This window comes from Glycine soja, chromosome 18, assembly GCF_004193775.1.
Source record: "Glycine soja cultivar W05 chromosome 18, ASM419377v2, whole genome shotgun sequence".
NCBI lineage: Eukaryota > Viridiplantae > Streptophyta > Magnoliopsida > Fabales > Fabaceae > Glycine > Glycine soja.
Window position 1 is genome coordinate 7,158,794 of NC_041019.1, and position 9,547 is coordinate 7,168,340.

Below are 9,547 nucleotides of genomic sequence, written 5' to 3' on the forward strand. Positions count from 1 at the left end.
ATATGCCACCTGATTTGAAATAATGTGTCATTCCTTTCAAACCCTTGTTTGCCTTCTCCTCCCTCATTATTGTCACCCTCCCCATCCCTTTTCACTAACACCTAATTAATCACAAGTTATTAGATATGATAGTTTTTAATTAAACAACTGAATTTGAAAGGATAAATTTGAAAAATAATAAATCCTTTCTCAACTTTTTCCTGACATCGTCCTCGCCATAGTCTCTTTTGTCCTTATGTTTATATGTCATTGTACTCTCCCTATTCCTCTCATTCTTTCTCACCCTTTTATCAATATTCCATCTCTTCTCTTGTTCTCTCTCTAGCTCTTCTTCTTTCTCTGTCCCTCTCTACCCTATTTTTCTCCGTCCCCTCTCTTACCATCTCAGTCAATCAATTGGTTGACCTTACCAATGCCTCTGTCTCACTTGTAAAAAGCTTCCATATCTCTTCTAACAAAATCATTTAGACATAATCAACAATTTATGTAGCGAAAGAAAGATGAAGAAAGGGAGGTGAAAATGGAGAAAAGGATGACAAGTAGGCTCTTGATTCAACGATTTGGTGTTGGTTCGATGGAGACAATCATGGCCTAGTGAAGATTGCAGGTGTGCAGGGGTGTTTGGTTTGGATGATTTGTGTGGATGGGTAGGTAGTGTAGATGAATAATAGCCATGGGATTTAGACAAAGTGGAAAAACCACAGGGTTCAAGAGATGAAGTAGTTTTATAGGAGGAAAATAATTTAGGGTTTTTATTTTTATTGTTATTCTTTTTTCTCCTTAGCTACTAATACACAAAAGATCAATTTATGTATAAGATGCACTAATAGTATTTAATTTATTTATTTTCATTTTCTCTTTTCATTAAATGAAAAACTGGTTTAAATACTTTGTTTGAAAAACTTTTAAGAAATTAAGCACCTTATTTTTTATCAAAGAAAATAAAAAATTAATTTTAAAAAATGGGTTTTTCTTTTCTTTCTCATCTCGACCCACTTCTCACTCACTCTTTTCCTCTTTCTCATTTTCTTTGCTCTTTAGGTCTCTCTTGCCTTGTTTTTATCTCTTTCTCTCGCTCTACTCTTTCTTGAATTTTTAGTTAAAATAAAAATATCAAATAACTTTATGGTAATATTTGACTGAATTGTTCTTAATTTTAACTTTTCCTTAAAATTGAATTAAACTTTTTCCTTTGAGTTAAACAACCAAACAAATTCAATTTTATTTTTGAAGTTCTTCTTTCATTCATTAAATTTTATTTTAAATTTTAGCTTTAAAGTAAATTTAAAACTAAAAAAATGTGTGCCAAGCATCTTAATAGTTATTATAGTTTATGTATATTCATTTTTTTAACAAAAGATATTTTAACAAGTTACATTTTAGGTGTACTTAAGAAACTCAAAGATCAAACTTGTCAACATACTCATTTAAAAAAAAAGTGAATGTGCAATGACAAACAAACAAACAAAAACACACACCACAGACACTCACACCATTGAATCATGTGATAGCATCTTGACGATTATGCATGTAAAATTGAATATTCAAATATATATTCTTATATCTAATATTTATATTATGCTTACCATTGGTAGAAAGCCAACTCAATAAGATACTTTCAAAAATAAATATAGGAATTTTCGTTAAAATGACAAAAATAACATATAGGTATCGATTGAGTATCTAAGTTTGTAAAAGTATATCAATACAAAAGAAAACTCATATATATATATATATATATATATATATATATATATATATATATATATATATATATATATATGTGTGTGTGTGTGTGTGTATATGTATGTATGTATAAGAGCTTTTTTCTTCTTCTATTAAGTGCTTACCAGAACTTGATTTCACATGTTGATCATAGTGAAAGAAGAAATCTTCATGCTCCATAGCCTTTGAAAATACACAACTAGCTACCTCTTCCTTAAAGACTATAAAAATAACTCTGATCTTGAGGTTGAATTCTTGAATTTATCTAAATCCAACTATTGAATTATAGTAGGTGGAGAATGAAGGAGAAAGGTAGAGTCGCTTAAGAGTTAAGTATTAAGTTTTTTGTGATTAAAATAATACATTTAATGTTAAATTTATTTTCTCACCTAATATTTTTTTGCTCCAATTTATTATTAAAGGAAACAAACTAGAACTTTTCTCTTGATTTCTTTAAGCTTTTATCATAATTAGATAACATTTATTAAAAAAATATTGTAATAATTTTTCACCTATAAATCCAAATAATCTCATTAATTTATTTTTCAAAAAAATTAAACAATTAATTGCTTACCCAATATGTAGATTAGTATTATTGAAATCAAAGATTAGTTGGCATAGCTAATTTTTCTTTGTATAAATTTGTAAATTTTTATATGATCTATTCCTAAAGTTAATTTTATGTTAAATGCACATCTAAGATGAAAAGTTTTTACTATTTTGGAGAAACAGTTTCATTTTTTTTAAAGAAATAAAGAATAATTTTAACTATTTTAAGAAAAAAAATAATTTAATAATTCTACTATTATATATATGGGAGGGATCCACTTATCTAGCATAAAGCAAAATTTGGTATGTCAATTAATCTTTACTTTCAATAATACTAATCTACAAATAAGATAAGTAATTAATTATATACTTTTTTGAAAAATAAGTTAATGAAAATATTTAGATTTATAACTGAAATCATTACAATATTTTTAATAAATGCTATCTAATTGTGATGTAAGCTTAAATAACCAAGAAAAAAAAATTCTCTACTTTGTTTACTTTAATAATAAGTTTTACCAAAAAAGTGAAGGGAGGGGGAGAATGTATTTAATATTAGATGTATTACTTTAATTATCAAAACCTAAAAGGTGATTCTTAACCAAAGTGAAATTTGTGTTTCTCATTACTATGCACTATGCACTTGGATTATACCTTTCTTATCAATTCTCCACCTACTATAAATTTAATAATTAGATTTGGATACATTCAAGTGTCAGATTCAAGAATTCAACCACAAAAGTCTGAATTATTTTTATGGTCTTTAAGGAAGAAAAATTAGTTAGTTGTGTGTTTTCGAAGGTTTTGGAACATGAATTTTTCTTTTTTCACTCTGATCAACATGCGAATTCAAGTTTTGATAAACACTCAACTGAAAAAAAAAACAAAGCTTTTATACATAAATGGAGATAAATTTTCTTTTGTATTGATATATCTTTACAGACTTAAATACCTATATGTTGTTTTTATCATTTTCAACCAATTAAAACTCATTTATATAAGAATACATATATTTGAATATTCAATTAATTTTTACATATTTTTACATGCATAATCATCAAGATATTATCACATAATTTTGGGTGGGGGGTGTTGTGTGTGTGCCTCAATAATAATTATCAAGGTGTTTGACTTAACTTTTTTAGTTTTGAAGTTAAAGTTTAGGATAAATTTTTATATATTTGGACCAATTTTTTTCTTCAAAAATCATTTTAAAATTAATGTGTAAAAGAAGAACTTGAAAAATAAAATAAATTTATTTTAGCATTTTAACTCAAGAAAAACTTTGATTCAATTAAGGAAAAGTAAAAAAAAAAAAACAAAATTCAGTCAAATATTACCTTAAAAATTATTTGAGAATTTTTATATATTTTAATTCAAAATAATTTGTCCAAAAAAGTGGATGAGAGAGAGCAAAGAGAGGAGAGAAATTAGAGAGAGAGAAGTGGGTAGAAAAGAGAAAGAAAAGAAAAACGCATTTTTTAAAGTTACTTTTTCTTTTGTTTAATAAAAAAATAAGATGCTTAATTTCTTAAAAGTTTTTCAAAAAGATAAATGAAAAATACATTAAATACTAGTGGCATATCTTATGCACAAATTGATCTTTTGTGTATTAGGCTATTAGCACACAAGGACAAAAAGGAAATTTCAATAAAAGAATACCTAAAAAATTTTTCTCCCTTGACACTGCTTTTTCATCTCTTGAACATTATGGCTTCACATCTCTGTCAAAATCCCATGACTATTATTCATCTACTCTATCATCATCTATACCATCCCCTTACTCATCCAAACAAACCCTTTACCCATTAGATTCAATTCTCTTTTCCTTTATATACCTAATGAGTGTGGTTCAATTCATAACACATGTTGAACATGGGGAAGACTTGAGTTTGATTCCTATGGAACACATATTTGGAAAGGGACGAGAAATTATAAGTGTGACTAAACCTAGATTGAAGATCAATTCAGTAATTAATCCAAAAGACTAACGGTTGTAGGGATACCTTGTAGTCCTATAAAAATACCAAAGGCCTTAATTACCGTGGTTATAAAAAAAACTACATTCCTTTATTTTTCTCTTTACCAACTCAACATTCTACCAATTCTACCTTTTATTCTTTCTAGTATAAACTCTCCAAACCTCCTCTAACACATGTGCTAGCTAATGTATAAGTTAACACTTTAGACCTAATGACCCATTTTTGTCATAAAAGAGATTTTTTTTTTGTATAGATCACAGGTATCCTCCACTTAAGGTAATCCTATTTGTGTTAGATAGGACCATTATGGGTTTCAAAATTTTCCATCCGAGTGTTTAACAAAACTATATACCAAGGACTCGATCTCAAGATCACTAGTTAAGTTGAAACAACTTTACACTAGTTAATCCATGCATTCGATTTTTCATAAGAGATAACTGACTAAATAATCTAAAACTTACATATTCTATCCATAAAATTTCAATTGCTAATATGATAATTGGATCTCACAATCATTATTATTCCCTTAAAGATAAAGTAACAAATTTAACATTTTTCTTTAACTATGAAAATTTAATCAACAAAAAATAAAAAATAAGAGGTCTCCACCTCTTAAAACAGAAAAAATAACTTCATTCTAGAAGTTAAGCAATGGTGTCAAACTTAATTAATGTATAAAAGTTAGCTAAGAGAAAATAGGGGTGACATACCTAGATATTTACAATGACAACTTTATCAGCACCACGCTTTTCAAAGGAGAGTTGTGCATCACAGTTATTTGTAAATTGCATTGAGATGTTAGCCATGATATATCAAACGAGAAACATAGCAACACAAAACATTTTCAAAAGATATGGAAAATTGAACATGCATGGCTCGTATTTATATTCCCTTCAAAGACATGATATATGCTCTCAAATTTATTTTTCAAGTTGGTTAAATGTATTTATAGCATAATCTGATCATTTAGTTGTTATAAAACAAACCATACAAATCCATCACAATAAATTCTAATTATTTTGTAAAATTGTCCTTCAAAGTAATGTTGAATTTAACCACACATGCCATAATTGTTGGAATTTTACATATAATTAGGTTAAAAATGGTTTAAGCATAGGGACCATTCATTTTGGATGAGACTAAGAAAAACTTGTAAAACCCCTTTCACTTGTCACTGTAATTCAAGAAGTTAGTTTATGAGTACACTTGGGAATTGTTAGAATAGTAAAAAAATTTGCCACAAAACTTGAGCCAATGTCTTAAAATTTGGGCATAAGACCTAATTTAATCTCACAAAACTTGTTTGTAAGTTGAAGATAGGGGACTACCAAAACTTTATAGGGACTACATTATCCATGTCTTTAGTCAATGTAGGGTCTCAAGCCTCTAAGAGCCAATGTCTCAATGACTTTCTAACACACTTTATCATGCCTAGGGCTACGGGTATGGAGCATGGCAATGCAGGTGGCCTAATAATACATCTAGAATAGACTTTGATATCATTTTAGAATTTGGGTTTATAGCCAATCTAGGTTGAATTGGTGAAGACCACTCAAGCTTTATAAGGAATATGTTGGTTATATGTCTAGTATATGTGGGATATCAAATCCTTGAGAGTTGATGATTTAATGACTATACTCTACAACACTTCACTCAATCTTTCTAGTTGTCAATCCCTCTGTAGAAAACCTTTTTTGAGACATTGGAAACTAATTCAAGTATATTATAATTAAGACAAGTTAGAGGTGACCATAATTAAGGAGACTTTTCAATATAATGCTTATATGGTGTTGTTAGAAAAAAGATTTATTTACCCATTTAATAATATAAAAAATTAAGCTCCTACAAGTGTGGACAAATAGGTGAGGAAGAGAAATATAGACATATGGATAACAAAGTACTGAAAAAATAGAGAGAAAGATAATGCAAAACAAAATTGTTACAATGATAAGAAAAAAAAAAGTCATGTCATTACCTTGTCCCCCAAGCATAACAAATTATATATGTTTGTTTGCAATGTTTCTTAGAAGGATTCATCTCCTTTGGAGGCAATGCATCCTACACAAACTATTGCTATAGGTGTCCATAATCATGATCTCTCAATCAATTGTGAGCCTAGAAACTTGAATGGTCATGAATCATGACTCATTTCCTACTCACGAGTCGAAATAATCACAAACAAAATTAGTTTGAGACATGTGTTAGCGCTATATTTTAGGACTTATTTGTATAGTGCTCAAGTCTTTCAAGATATAAAAAGTGCATCCCAACATGGTTCAGGGAACAAAACTAAGAAGCAAGATTTATTCTTGATAGGAACTCAAGATCTCATAGAGAAAAGGCAAAAAAAAAAAAAATATGGGAGAAAGTGTGTCTTGAAAATGGTAAACACTTAATTACATTCAAAAAGATTTATTAAATTAATTAAAAAATGTGGGAAAGAGTGAGTCTTATAAAAGTTTTCAAGAATAAATATTTATAAAAAAAAATAGTGAGACCAAGTGAAAATGATAAGGTGAGACCAAGTCAATTAAATATCTACTCTTGGTATGTATGATCTAAACATGGTTGGGGGAACAAAATTACATAGCAAGATTTATTCTTGATGCAAACTCAAGAACTCAGACAGAAAAGGGAGAAAACAAAAAATAAATGTAGGAGAAAGTGTTTCTTAGAAAACTTTTTTAGGAATAAATATTTATAAAGAAAAAATAGTGCGAGGCCATATTAAAATGATAAGGTGATACCAAGTCAAAATAAGTATCTCATTTTGATAAGCACCTAATTACTTTCAAAAAAATATTTGAAATTAATTAAAAAACCAAAAAATATGGGAAAGAGTGAGTCTTAGAAAAGTTTTCAATTATATATATATATATATAAAGAAAAAATAGTGAGACCAAGTGAAAATAATAAGCTAAGACTAAGTCAAAATAAATATCTACTTTTAATAAGCATGACCCCAACATGGTTGGGAGAACAATACTAGATAACATGATTTATTCTTGATATGAACTCTGGAACTCAGAAAAAAGGAAGAAAAAAAAAATGTGGAAGAAAGTGTCTTAGAATTATTTTTTAAGAATAGATATTTATAAAGAACAAATAGTGTGAGACCAAATCAAAATGATAAGATGAGACCAAGACAAAATAAATATCTAATTTTGATAAGTACAATTCCAACATGGTTGGGAAAGAATAGAACTAGATAAGAAGATTTAGTCTTGATATGAACTCAGGAACTCAGAGAAAAAGGTGAAAACAAAAAAAAAATGTGAGATAAAGTGAGTCTTAAAAAACCTTTTCAAGGAATGATATTTATAAAGAAAAACTAGGCTGGAACCAAGTCAAAACAATAAGACGAGTCAAAGTCAAAATAAATATATATTATTATAAAGCACATAATTAATTTCAAATTTTTTTTTTCAAATTAATTATAGGAAGGTCATTGACTTATATAAATTAACCTTTTGAAAAACTCATGCGAGTCAAAGTCAAAATCAAAATCTATTCTTATAAGCACATAATTAATTTCAAAAAGATTTTTTCAAATTAATTATAAGAAGGTTGTTGACTTATTTAAATTAATCTTTTGAAAAACTCATAGGGTTGACATACTAATATAAAGTCTCACTGTTTTCACTTGTAGGGAAACGACCTATTTAGCGAGATTAATCTCTTGGGTTAGTGACCGTCACACACCGCGAGCCGAATTTATTTCTAATCAAGTGGGTGTGGGAATACCCGTGGTCTCTGATCCAAGACAAAAAAAATTAACCTCTTGAAATATTCAATCAAAATAAATATCTATTTTTTTATAAGCATTAAATTAACCTTTTGAAATATCCAATCAAAATTTATAACACATACAAGGCCATTGACTTGTTTAAAGTCTCAAGAAAATTCTTAATAATATGTGTTGTGTATTTCCTTGAAATTTTTACATGATGAGAAATTTTGAATTTAATTATAAAATAGATGAGATTTAGTTTTCCATATAACCAAACACATTATATATTTCTTTTTTTTTAATTTATTTTTCAAATCTATTATTCTTTTATTCTCATTGACTTTATTTCCTTCTTCATAAACAGACAAAATGACAAAGTATAATATTTATATTAATTATATATTATTTCAAGGTAATTTTTTAAAATTAATTCATATGATTCTTTCTAATAGTTAGCTCACTTGATCTTCCTTCACCATTTTTTAAAAGATAACCTCTAAATTAACAAGCCTTTATTGTCAATTAACCCAAAAAAATAGTGAAAAGTTGATGCATTAGTTAAGAATTATCTTGAAGTGCAAACATGGTGTAACAAATTCGTTTTAATTGTTTGACAAAAGATATTTTAATATTTCATCTAATCAAACATCTTATTTTATATTTTTCCTTTTTCTCCTATGTTTTTTCCAAATCCATTCCCCTTTTCCACATTTGACTTTTCTCTTTCTTTTTCGTTAAGAAATAAAACAACAAAGTATAATATTTATTTTAATTATATTTAATTATTGTTATTATATGATCATTTTATTCTGATTAGCATTTTCTTTGTTAATTCATTACGGGACAAAATGATAAATATAATATTTATTTTAATTATATTTTTTTATTATAAGGTAATTGTCTAAAAATGATTCCAAATACTTTTTCAAAAAGTTACCTCACTTGATCATCTTTCACCAATGATACAAATACAAAGATAACTTCTAAATTAAATAACCTTTATCCTTGATTAAAAAAAAAAGATTTAATTACACATTTAGTTCCTATAATTTTTAAACTTATCTCTTTTAGTCCTTAAAATTTTTAACAGCAAATAACTTTTGGGAATTAAAATGTAAACTTTAGAATTAAAAAATTCACTTATTAACTATAGGAACTAAAAGTGATAAATTTAAAAATTATAAAGACTAAATGAGTAATTAAAAAAAAAAAAACAGGAGAAAGATAATGCTTCTTTTAGGAATAACATCTTCATTGATACACCATGTGAAAAGCTAATTTTAATTTAAAACAAATCAGACCTTTGTTTCCCATGAAACCAAACACTTTATTCTACATTTCCTTTTTTTTCTCAATTTATTTATTTTTTACTTTTGTGGATTTTTTCCTTTCTTCTTTATTAAGGGACAAAATGACAAAGTACAATATTTACTTATGTAAACTACCTAAATCCCTCACCACTATATTGACCCAAGTTGTTATGTCTTGCCATTTAAAGTATTTTGCACTTTTATTTGTAAAATATTTCATGATCATCATTTTATTATTGTTTATTTATGTC